At 44.2% G+C, this 10,983-nt stretch overlaps 1 protein-coding gene across 1 annotated transcript in view; it reads right to left on the bottom strand.

Annotated features, from left to right (window-relative positions):
• sema6bb (sema domain, transmembrane domain (TM), and cytoplasmic domain, (semaphorin) 6Bb) overlaps positions 1-10,178 on the bottom strand; it is a 134,304-nt gene extending 124,126 nt beyond the window's left edge. Inside the window, exons 1-2 of the mRNA XM_030083565.1 lie at positions 9,943-10,178; positions 9,724-9,788 (exon numbers count right to left, since the gene is read on the bottom strand). The gene's annotated coding sequence lies outside the window, so the exon portion shown is untranslated. The remainder of the gene's footprint in view (positions 1-9,723; positions 9,789-9,942) is intronic.
• Positions 10,179-10,983: the final 805 nt, after the last annotated feature.

A 10,983-nucleotide genomic window follows, 5' to 3' on the forward strand; every position in this document is an offset into this window, starting at 1 on the left:
GCCAGCTGGTTAAAGCCTGCAAGGCAGTAAATTAACCATCTGATTAAGATTTGAAAAGCAGTAAAGGAAATGAACATAATGCATCCAATTACGAAAAGAGACAGCGGTAAATACTGAGCTTCAAGCGGTTGCTACTTTCACCTCGAAAATAGCTCCCAAGAGCAACAATTCCAGCAACAATGTCATGCACTGACACTGTACCAACATTTTTTTTTTTTTTTTTTATGTTGTTATGAATTCCATTGCTGGAATTGTTGACTTCACCTATACTCTTTGAACCTGGTCGAAGATTAAAAAGAAGAACAGAAGGGGACAAAAAAAAAACAGACAATAATTGCTCCAGATGTTTTTAGATCCTTATCCTCATAAAAAGGGACAGGAATCTGAACTAAGGAGCAAACACTGCAGCCCCTGAGCTTTTCCTCCATTATAGCATGAGCCTGGAGCTGTCCCCCTATTACGGCCTAAGCCCTGCAGAGCTTCAAAGCTACTTTGTTGTGGCCGTTAATGATGCTGACGACAGCACAGAGAATCCCTATGCCAGGTAAAGCAGTACGACTCAAACAAACAAAAAAAAAAGACAGAAGAATAGTGAAAACATTTTAAAGGAAAACGGTCAGCGCACAAAAAACGGTGCAGAGCTGATCAACAGATCAGTATTACAAACTAAGATGTGACTGCAATCCTCAGCATTTGGCACTGAGGGTGGTGAGTATCAGTGTTTTCGTAGATCAGCACTGGGTTTGCCCTCTTTGGATAGCACAATTGGATGAAAGCTCACAGAGAGTCATCAATAACATAAAAATTGAATGAAACTACAACTCAGGGGAATGCTGTGAAGACAGGAGGCAGATGTGAACGGCATTTCATTGCTTGTTTCACAATAATATGAATGATTTTGACTTCTCTTTTGTTTCTCTTTTGCAGCAACAACATGGCTTTTATTGCTTTCCCTCTCTAAACGCATGCACATGGAAAATCCGTCAATACTCAATACAACAGAATGTATACTATGGCCACCCTAATATTTCATGGTACATGACACGCGTAGGACGTGCAAGAACTGGAGCCGAGTCATTTTCTGTCTTGTTTATTGCATCAGTTTAGTCTCCGATATCAAGTTTCTCTGTGCGGCTTCACAGAGCCATGGGACAGTGTGGCGGATTTTGAAATAAAGCAGGCAGAACAGGCAAGGCTATTTATAAGAGCCAAGTAGATAATTGTTGAAAAGGTCAGAGCAGCCACAGCAGGTAACAAGTGAGCACACAACAGGACGTCAAGGCAGCACAGTGACGATGTCGGCAGGTAAAGATGAGGTCAAAAAGAGCAGTTGTTTGAGGAGACTTGCTGATTAGGAGCTGTGTCAAAATCAATACACTATGACCTAAAAGCAAGTAGATAGCTATCTCATAACCGAATTAGAAATCATCCCTCACCATTTTAGCCTTGTCAAAGACAGACTTATCAAAGCACAACAGAAATCTTCAAAGTATATTTAGAAGAGCATCAAGAAAAATCCAGGAAAAAAAGCATATAACAGGAACACAAAACCAATGTTTGCTCTCACCAGGCAGCAGACAAACCACACAGCAACATCCCATAATTGTAATAAAACAAATGTATGCTCAAATATCAGGCAAAGGGATTAGAGAAATGTTTGAAGCATTACATCAAACACAGACAAGCATAAACTGGGAAACGATTTAAATAGTTTTTGTGTTTATTTAGAATGTATACACACAAAACTTCCCACACTGGCAGAGACAGACTCACATTCTCAGACAAAGACGCAAGATCGATACACCACAGTGCTGCGAGGCTGCAGTAAATATGAACACAGAGTGCAACAGAAATATTGTACTGCAGAATGTTGTGGTTACTGTTACAGACATGTTTTAAACATCGATGGTTTAATGGTGATATTCATGGTATCAATACAAATTTTATTGACTGACCGACAGGGGAAGCAAATGCTTTAAGTGTGTCTGCATCCTACAACAATGTCTTGCCAAAACCTTTCTATCAAACATTTATCTCTTTCTAAGTTCCCTGGTCCTGTAATGTACCTTGTGTGCGCCTCTAACAGGGACCAAAGAAATGAAATGAGTCTCACTCAGGGACCTAAACAACCATGTATCATCGGATGACCGAGGCTGATCGATGCCTGACAGACGGCCAAACCCCGGGACGTGCTACATGAGTCAAGCACACACACTCCTCCGTTGTGCTGATATGCGTTTGCACATGTATCCATCATCACTGTGTGGGTGGAGTGTGTTTGTGTGCCTCTGTTTGTCTGCATGCGGGAAGCTGGTCTGAACGAGAAAAGCCTTGCAAGTGTCTATCTTAGTGGCGCCACAGGACAATGGAGGAGGCCAAGCTCATGCTCCGGAGCCGGATGATGAGATGGGTGGATGTGGGATGGCTTACTCCAATTTGACGGTTTAGAGAAAATTTAGGCATGACTAACGAGACCCCCTTCTGTCTGTTGCCTTTTCCCTCCCACGGAAATGAATGTGTAAGTGAACATGCAAATGAAATGTAAAGGGTGAAGCCTGGCCTGAGCTCTGAATGTCACAGTCAGTCATTGCAGCCTCCCTCTAAGTGATGCAGACAGAGATCTTTTCTGATTGCCCCACCAGTCAAGCCAAAGGGTGAAAAACATTTACATGCAAATACAAATGACCCACTAGCTACTTTGAGCAAGCTAGCGATGGTCTTCTGAATGCACAGCAACCACAGAATACCCTACACAGAGCACTTGCCAATCAGCAACTCCATTGTGACATAGAAGCTTTAGAACACGGTGTTATGTGTGTAGGATATAAATTATTTTTGCTTTTGTGGCTTACTGGTTTGTGACTGCTATTGTCCCAGCTTCTCGTATCAAGTGAAATTAATTAATTCTGATGGGCACAGTCTACTGCGTTAACAGATTTACTCTGAAGAAGCTTAAACACTTTCTATCATTTCCATATAAGTCCTTGGCATACAGATTGTCTGCCATTGTTACAGAACCCACTCATCTCTGACAGCAGCGCCTGATACCATAATATCAACTGTCCATTTTTCTATTTGAACAATTATAATCCATAACTCAACATATCAAACATGCTTCATGCTGAAGTGGTTACTATCAGGGGACAGATTGCTGGTAGACTGGCTCATTCTCTGGGGGTCTTGGACAAGGGGAGACCCTGGCTCTCTTCCTAGCTTTCACACATGGATGGGATAGTTGGTTCAAGAACCCGCCTGCTGTCATCAGACCTGTTGCCTCCAGATGGGTCCCTGGGTCTGAGTCTATGATTGCCGTCCTCAGAGAACACACTCTGTCGTCCTCACCCTCCGCTCTCAGTCCGTTTTTTCAACTCCTCTCCTCCAGTGATGAGTACGTCAAACTTGACCTTCCCTTCATCTTTTCAGTGCCTAATCACAAAACTCAAACCGTCAACCTTTTGTTCTTTAACCTTGACATTCATCTTTTAGCTCCATGTGACACTTTCATCTCATCTCTCACTTATTGGCTCCCATTTCTTGGCTAAAATCCCCACTGTGTGTGTGTGTGTGTGTGTGTGAGTGTGTGTGCATGTGCGTGCACATATGTGAGCGCACATGCATGATGCTTGGTGTGTGAGCAGACGTGCCGCACAGCGAGACCTCTTTGATTCAGCACAGCAGAGACCTACAGTGAGGCTGTACATTAATTGGTGCTTCTGAGCCATTAATTTAGGCAAGCACGTACAAGGACCCACTTTCCCTCCACTTTCCAACAGCAACACAGCTGAAAAAGTATCCTCTCAAGACTCTCCCACTATTTCCCACCTCTCTCTTCTTTCTGCTCGTAGTCATCCTTCTGCTCAATCACTCTCTACTTTTCCCAATTACCTGACAGTTCAGTCTCATCCATAAACCATCAACACATCACTGGCCTGTCTTGCCTCACCCACTCTCCATTTCCTTTTTGTTTCACCGTCACTGAGGGAAGAGAGACAGTAGGTCACAGTCTCTGCTCCATCCCTCCACTTCGCCAACTGCCCTGCACCCAGTGCCAGCAAGCCCAGAGTTTTCTTTTTGTTTTTTCAGCATGACTGATTCCCTCAGGTCACTGGACGCATTAAGCTGTTAATTACCTCAAAGCACAAAACAAGTGGCAGCTTGGCAGTAAAATTACCAGGACTTTACCCAAAAAAAAGAAAGAGTAGAGTCACAAACTCAAACAGCACCACTGGTCATACAAGCACAGACAACAGCGAATGCTGTGAGAACAGGAGTAAATAATTCTGTCAACATAGGAAAAGCCAATAAGGAGATTCTAATTTTATTTTTGCCGCTTCTCTGCAACCATAAAACTACAGGATGGAGCCATTTGGGGTGGAAGTTCCCTTAAGAAATGAATCAGCTATAAAACAGCAGCAGTACGATAATACCAGTCTGGCCCACAGGGCATGGATTCTTCAGATTCACGCTGTGCTGATGCGGGAAATGATTCAGAATGTGTGACCAGCATCCTCTCCACTATGTTTCCCACCATACAGTAGTTAAATGGTGCTTTATTCGTTATGTGCAGGGTGATCATCCCAACCTGGCCAAAATAAAACTGAAGGGGTGGAGTGTGTGTGTCTGTGAATACTGCTATACAAATAAATGTGGCTATTCTTCCCGTGTCAGGGAATAAAAAAATTATAAAATTACCATATGGCTGCTGGAACTCAAATTGCAGCTCTAGGCTCTCGGCTTGAGGTAGCTAGTTGTAGGTGTACGTGTGCAAGCCTCAATATGCCAGAGTTAATTCATGTATCGGTGGTGGTATATGGGACCAGTATGTGCTCTGCCTTCAAGACCGAAGCTCCTCATTAATCCCTTCTCTTGTTAACAAACTGAGGCTCAGCTGACACTGAGAGTTCATATGAGAGTGAGAGTAATACCAACAAAGTGTGTGTGTGCCTGTCAGCGTGTGCGTGTGTGCGCGCGGGAATGGGTGAAAGGCTATGAGAACGTGGCTTAATGACAAGCAAACAGGCTGTGACAAACCCTCAGCCTACACAGACACAAATTGTTTATTTGTGTCCAGGAAGTAAATGCTGGTGTCGTTCTCCATCATGTCAGCAATGTCTTCTCATTCCGCCTTGTATCAGTCGTGGTCTGCTGCCAACGGTTTATACTCATGGAAATGTCTCTTTCTTAATGCTACAGAAAATGGAAGAATCCTCTGTCAGTACCTTTTTCGGAAACACTTGTATATGCGCTCACAGAAAAACGCAGTCCCCCTGTGGAGGTACAATAAGCCTACATGGAATGCCAGTTCCACCAAGGGGAAGCATCTTTATTCAACAGCCACTTGGCCTTTGGTGATAGCAGCTGCATGCTTTGTTCCTGTCATACTGTGCTTCCTCAGGCTTACACAACATGACACCGCTCCAACTTCTCCAAGACGTTCAGTCACAGTTAAAGGCCATAGACAAAAAATATTGAAATCATAGGCTTTACAATCTCTGAGGAAAGACTCGCCTGTGGCTGCTGGTGAGAGCGGCCACATGGCGAAACTTTTCAGGGAAAAAATGAAATTGCTCTTATTATTGACTACATCGAACTTCTTTCCTTGAACTCCCATTGCACTGCATGTACAAATGCCACGAAGACAGAGAGACCAGACTTTAAGAATGGCCGAGAAGGAAAAGCAAGTGATTAAAAGATAAAAGGAGGTGCAAAATTTAGGAAGGGAACAGCGGTGTGATTAAATGGCGGAGGTGGTCTCACTGGGCCACAGCGCTGATTGCATTTTAATGGGAGGGCTGGGTGATCCTTGACCCTTTATGAGTTGGTGGTAGCACCTTAGCGCTGATCAAACTGCCAGCCTTGACAAGCCCCCCTTGAAGGTATCTGAGCATTGAGAATGAGGTGTGTTATGTGTGTATGTGAGGGCTCGCGGGGTCATGGGCAAATGTGTTTATCCTGCTGCTATGGCAACCGCAGCAGTAGCCTTGGGCAAATAACAGCAAGCAAAGCAGTGTGTGTGTGTGTGTGTGTGTGTGTGTGTGTGTGTGTATACACAAAGGGGAGAGGATATGTGGAAGGGATTTTAAATCTGAGTCGTGTGATTTAATATGTCTTCAATTCATACATTTCAAAGAGATGCACTGTGTATGAGCTCGCTCTCTCTCTCTCTTCCGCTCTCTCTCTTGCTCTCTCCTGGCCTACCCCTCAATCATCAGTCCCTCCTTTTCACCTTCTCTTTCTCCCCAGCTCCACATGCTAAGTGGGAACATTGTTACGGTCAATTTGTCCCATTCAGGGTCCCAGTGGGCAGTGTCCCTGCCCTGACAGCCTACAGACAGAGACCACACTGCCTGAGAGGCCTTGACATCAAGGTCCACAGGGGGGAGGATAGGGAGAAAGCGGAGGAAAGGAAGGAGAAGCAGGAGAGAAACAGGAGGAGGAGAGGTAATGAGGAGAGCAGTGGTACAGGGTCTGAACCCAAAAAAGAAAAACAAGCAAGGCATAAGCCGGGAAAAAGAATGACAAAAAAAGACCTGGAAGCTGAGGAGAGTCATTCTATGAGCCCAAGACTGTTCTGCTGAAAAATAATGTATATACTATTACTAATCAGGCTATACTAGCGTAAGGGGCAATAACTCTGCTCCCATGAAAAACACTTCTAAAACAGTTTACCGAAACCTAACAAAATAGACTGACAGGACAATCCTGATATCATAATCAAGGATTTATCCCCAAACTTATAAATGCTTATGTCTAATCCAAGGCCTAAACCATAATAGGAATGAAGAAGTTTGCTTTTGCGGATCGAAGTGCAGTTGGCAGCCATCGAGTTCAGGTTTCTACATATAGATTTCAACCCATGTAGCAGATTCTGTGGTGAAAATCAAAATTACACAAGCAAGATAAGGCGCCATGTTAAAAAAAAAAAATCCTGAATGTATCTCACAAACGAGACTTGTCAGACTCAGTTTTGATTTTTATTTCTCTCCTGGAAGTACCCCAAGCCCACAAGTGATGTAAACCCTGGCAGCGGGGCACAGGAGCTTTGGAGAGGAGGGATTAAGTCACCGGTTAAAGGCACCTGTTATTTTAGCACATCGGGTGTAACACTTGCTGCAACACAAGGGGTGTAGGGTGGCTGTTGGGGTCCAGAAAGCAGCACAGACAGGGCGCTCATTGAAACAAGGCTGGACTGTGCTGAATCACACTTGTATCAGGACACAGAGCAACTGACTCACACACATGCACAAACACAAAGTCCAATCAAGACAGGAAGGCAAACAGACACAATGAAATGAACACTGTTCCTTATGTTTCTCTCTGATAGACTCAGACAAACACTCACTCTTTCTCGTGTTTGTTTCACACACACACACACACACACACACACACACACACACACACACACACACACACACACACACACACACACACACACACACACACACACACACACACACACACACACACACACACACACACACACACACACACACACACGTAATTCTTCAAACTAATTGGCGGTTCAGACTCCGCAGTAAAGACAGCAGGGATCTGTCAGGGGCATGTGTGTATGGTGGGATGTTGCAGATCCCCAAATTAGCTAACTTTATAATAAATCACTGGGCACTGCTAGCCAAGGATTAGCCAAGCTCCAGCGAGCAGTTTGTTAAGCTGTGAGGAGAAGCACAGGGGATGGAGAAAACACAGCCAAGAAGTGACATCAGTATTGGGACCTTGGAACGGCGTCGCCCCCCTGCCTGCCTTGCTGGGCACACATTTAGACTATAGTCCTGTTAACTGAGTTGTCCACTGACACAAAATCTTCATCCTATGTTAGGAACTACTGCTCTTGCGTCTTCTCAGGTTCCTCCGCTAGGCGCGTTTAGTGTCGGGGACATCAGCTCTAACAACAGGTAAAAGGCATCTTCAATGCCTTCCTTTATGTTTGCTTTACGTAATGCTATGTGCAATTTTGCCCCCTACAGAGCAATTTCTTTTGGTGAGAGTAAAGACTCCAGCAATTTAGATATTTCTACACTGAATGGGAAAACATTTGTCCCCTCTTTACTGCATGCAGAAGGAAATCTCTGTAGAAACCACAAAAGCAAATATTCTAAAAGCTGGTTCACTTGAATTAACAATATTAATGTCTCTGATTTTCATCCCTTGATACTTTGAGCTTGCTGATGATGTTGGTAGCACATTGCAGTATTTGATGGCAGTAGACATTACATTTTCTCACAATATTTACCATTTCCACTTTTCTGAGAATATTATGAAGCTCAAGCAAACACCATCAATGACTGTTGTAAACACATAAAGTGTTTTGCACACAGCTACTAAGACTAGAAATCACCTGATGTTTTTCACAAAATCAAGTAAATCTCCAATTTCTTTCTGCAGAAATAACTGGTTAAAAAAAAAGACTAAACATCGTCTGGTGCAGTACATCATCCACTGAATGTAGGACCCAAGCAGCGGGAAGGAAGGATCTGTGTAACCTGCAACAGCACCTCTGAGCCCCGGCTGTCAGAGCAGGTGACAGCCCAGAGGAAGAGAAATTAAAGAGGCTCTTGTCCTCCAAGGCTGATTGACACAGTGAGAGCGACAGAAAGGTTAGTGGAGTTGCTGGTATTCCCTTGGCTGTGTCTCCGCTCGCAGTGGTCAAGAAGCACTGTCTCACTTTTCTTTAGATGTCCATCCTCCTTCGCTTCTCTCCTCTCCTCTCTCACACCCGGGTTCATTATAGAAATGCCGTGACCCTTGGGGACTTTACTTACTTGTCTGTGTCTCTTTCCAGTCCACAAACCTCAGCAGTGGACAAAAGCCGACTGAAAGGCAATTTGAATTTGAAACAGGGCCACAACAAAAACATAAAGCCCTCAAACGGGAAACTTAAAAAAGAAAAAGAAAAAAACTTGGAGCCAGCAACTGAAGATCACACAAAAAAAAGCAAAAAATGTGATTCTGAAACTATCCAGAAAACCAGCTTAGTGCCTTGCACAGATAGCAGCTACTGTAGAAGGCAGAGAGGGTGAGAGATGAGGAGCCTGGAGGTAGGAATAGGGGACATTAGGGGCCCAGCGGGTAGGACTGTACAACATACACAAGCAGTAGCTGATAACAGACAATCACAAAACTCACATGACACAACAACAAGACAAACACACATGGGGAAAAGGACAAAAGCATTCTCATATCGGAATCCAATGAATTTAATTAATTTCAAAAATGCTTTTGTCATGCTTGACAACTACAAAGTAGAAAGAAGAAAGTTTTTTTTTCTTTAACTATCATTTAAAGACTCCTTTAGTAATTCATATTTAATGAAACTGAGTGACTGACACCACATCATAATGTCACTAATGATCTCAGACAACACGCAACTGTTTCCATCCTTAATAACTGCACGGTGAAATAAAACCACACTCCGGGCAGCTTAAATTGTTTTGTGCGTGGCTGCAAGCTACGCAGTATGAAATTGAAAATTGTTCTGTGAAACCTTTTGTATAATCAAGATGTCAGAGATTGCAGCTCACTGAGATAACAGCGATCTGCTTAATTTGTTCTAAAAAAAAAAAAAAAAAAAAAAAAAAAGCTTAATCAAATCCATTTCATTCTGTAATCAATTTATCCCGAGCGCAATACATCCAAAGACACACCACCTCCACCTCCACCACCACCCAGCACAGACCACCACACCGGACAGCGCGTGTCACTTACCTCTGATTACCGAGGGAAAGGTGCCGCTGAGACAGCAACTGTAAGAGTCAAGTCTGTGTGTCCCGCTGGATTTGTTGAAGAAGAAATGAAAAATAAAACAATTAAAAAAAAAAAAAAAAAAAAAAAAAAAATCCGTGAGTGATCAGAGGAGTGAGCGAGCTCGTTAGTGCGTTACCAGATCCTCTGCGGAGCTTTGTAAACTACTCCTCCCTGTCGCACCTGTCTCTGGGAAAAAACTGATCCCGTACGCCGGCCTGACATCCCTAAAACAACTGTCTCGGGGGTTGTGTGTCCGTACCCCCTGCTAGTCCCTACACTCACTCACACATGCACATGACACACGCGGCACCACCTGTCCCCGGTGCAAAACAGCCCCACAAAGAGCTCCTATGTCGCGCAGCGACACATGGCATTCCCCGTTAGTCTCTGCAGCAGTTCCCCCTCAAAGACAGCCGTCCGGGGTCTCCAAGTAGTCTGGGAAACGCTGGAAGCAGTGAATGATGGAAAAGGAGAATGCATTAATATCCCATCCAGCACACACCACGGGCACCACAACCAGCTGCAACGCTTGGAAAATCACATATGCCTCTCTCCTTGTTCGGCCAGTTGTGTTATCAATCTTCCGTCCCCACAATAGTTGGTCTATTTCGCCGCTGCGCACGACTGCTGCTCTGTCATTGCTGCGTCTTTTCCACCCCGGGTCTCACTGAAAGAAATTGCTGTTCGTCTGTCTTGCCCCACTTCCACGAATAGAGTGAGGCTCGGGATCCAGCGCACGGCAAAGTCCCATTCATCCGGATATTGAAGATAGTTGCCGTTCCTTGAGCAGCACTCGGGAGCTTTGGTGAAGTGGGAAGGACCGCGGCGTTTGTCTTCTAGCGGCAGTGTGAGCTACAGCATCTCCGGCACTGCTGTCATCCACGAGAGACTCCTGGAGCCTGTTAGTGCCAAAACCTGAAGCAGAATTACGCGGCGACTGGAATGGAATTGATTAATGACTAATTGGGATTAATTGCGATTGCGAAAAACCAGTCTGATCTTCATAAATATAAAAGGCAATGTACTTTATTGTGGCAGAAACTTGGCTGTTGTGGGCTCGGAGCTGACTATCTTTTATGGTGGCAAAATAAGGACTGAAATTTGTAATCTTGTTGAACAGCAAGTTCCTGGAGGGACCTCATTAAGGACAAAGTTTTCCTGCAAGAAAATTTTAAGCTTGAAAAACAAACGACAAAAAGGAGGGAAAGGGTTACATGGGGT

Source organism: Salarias fasciatus, chromosome 23, assembly GCF_902148845.1.
Source record: "Salarias fasciatus chromosome 23, fSalaFa1.1, whole genome shotgun sequence".
Classification (NCBI taxonomy): Eukaryota; Metazoa; Chordata; class Actinopteri; order Blenniiformes; family Blenniidae; genus Salarias; species Salarias fasciatus.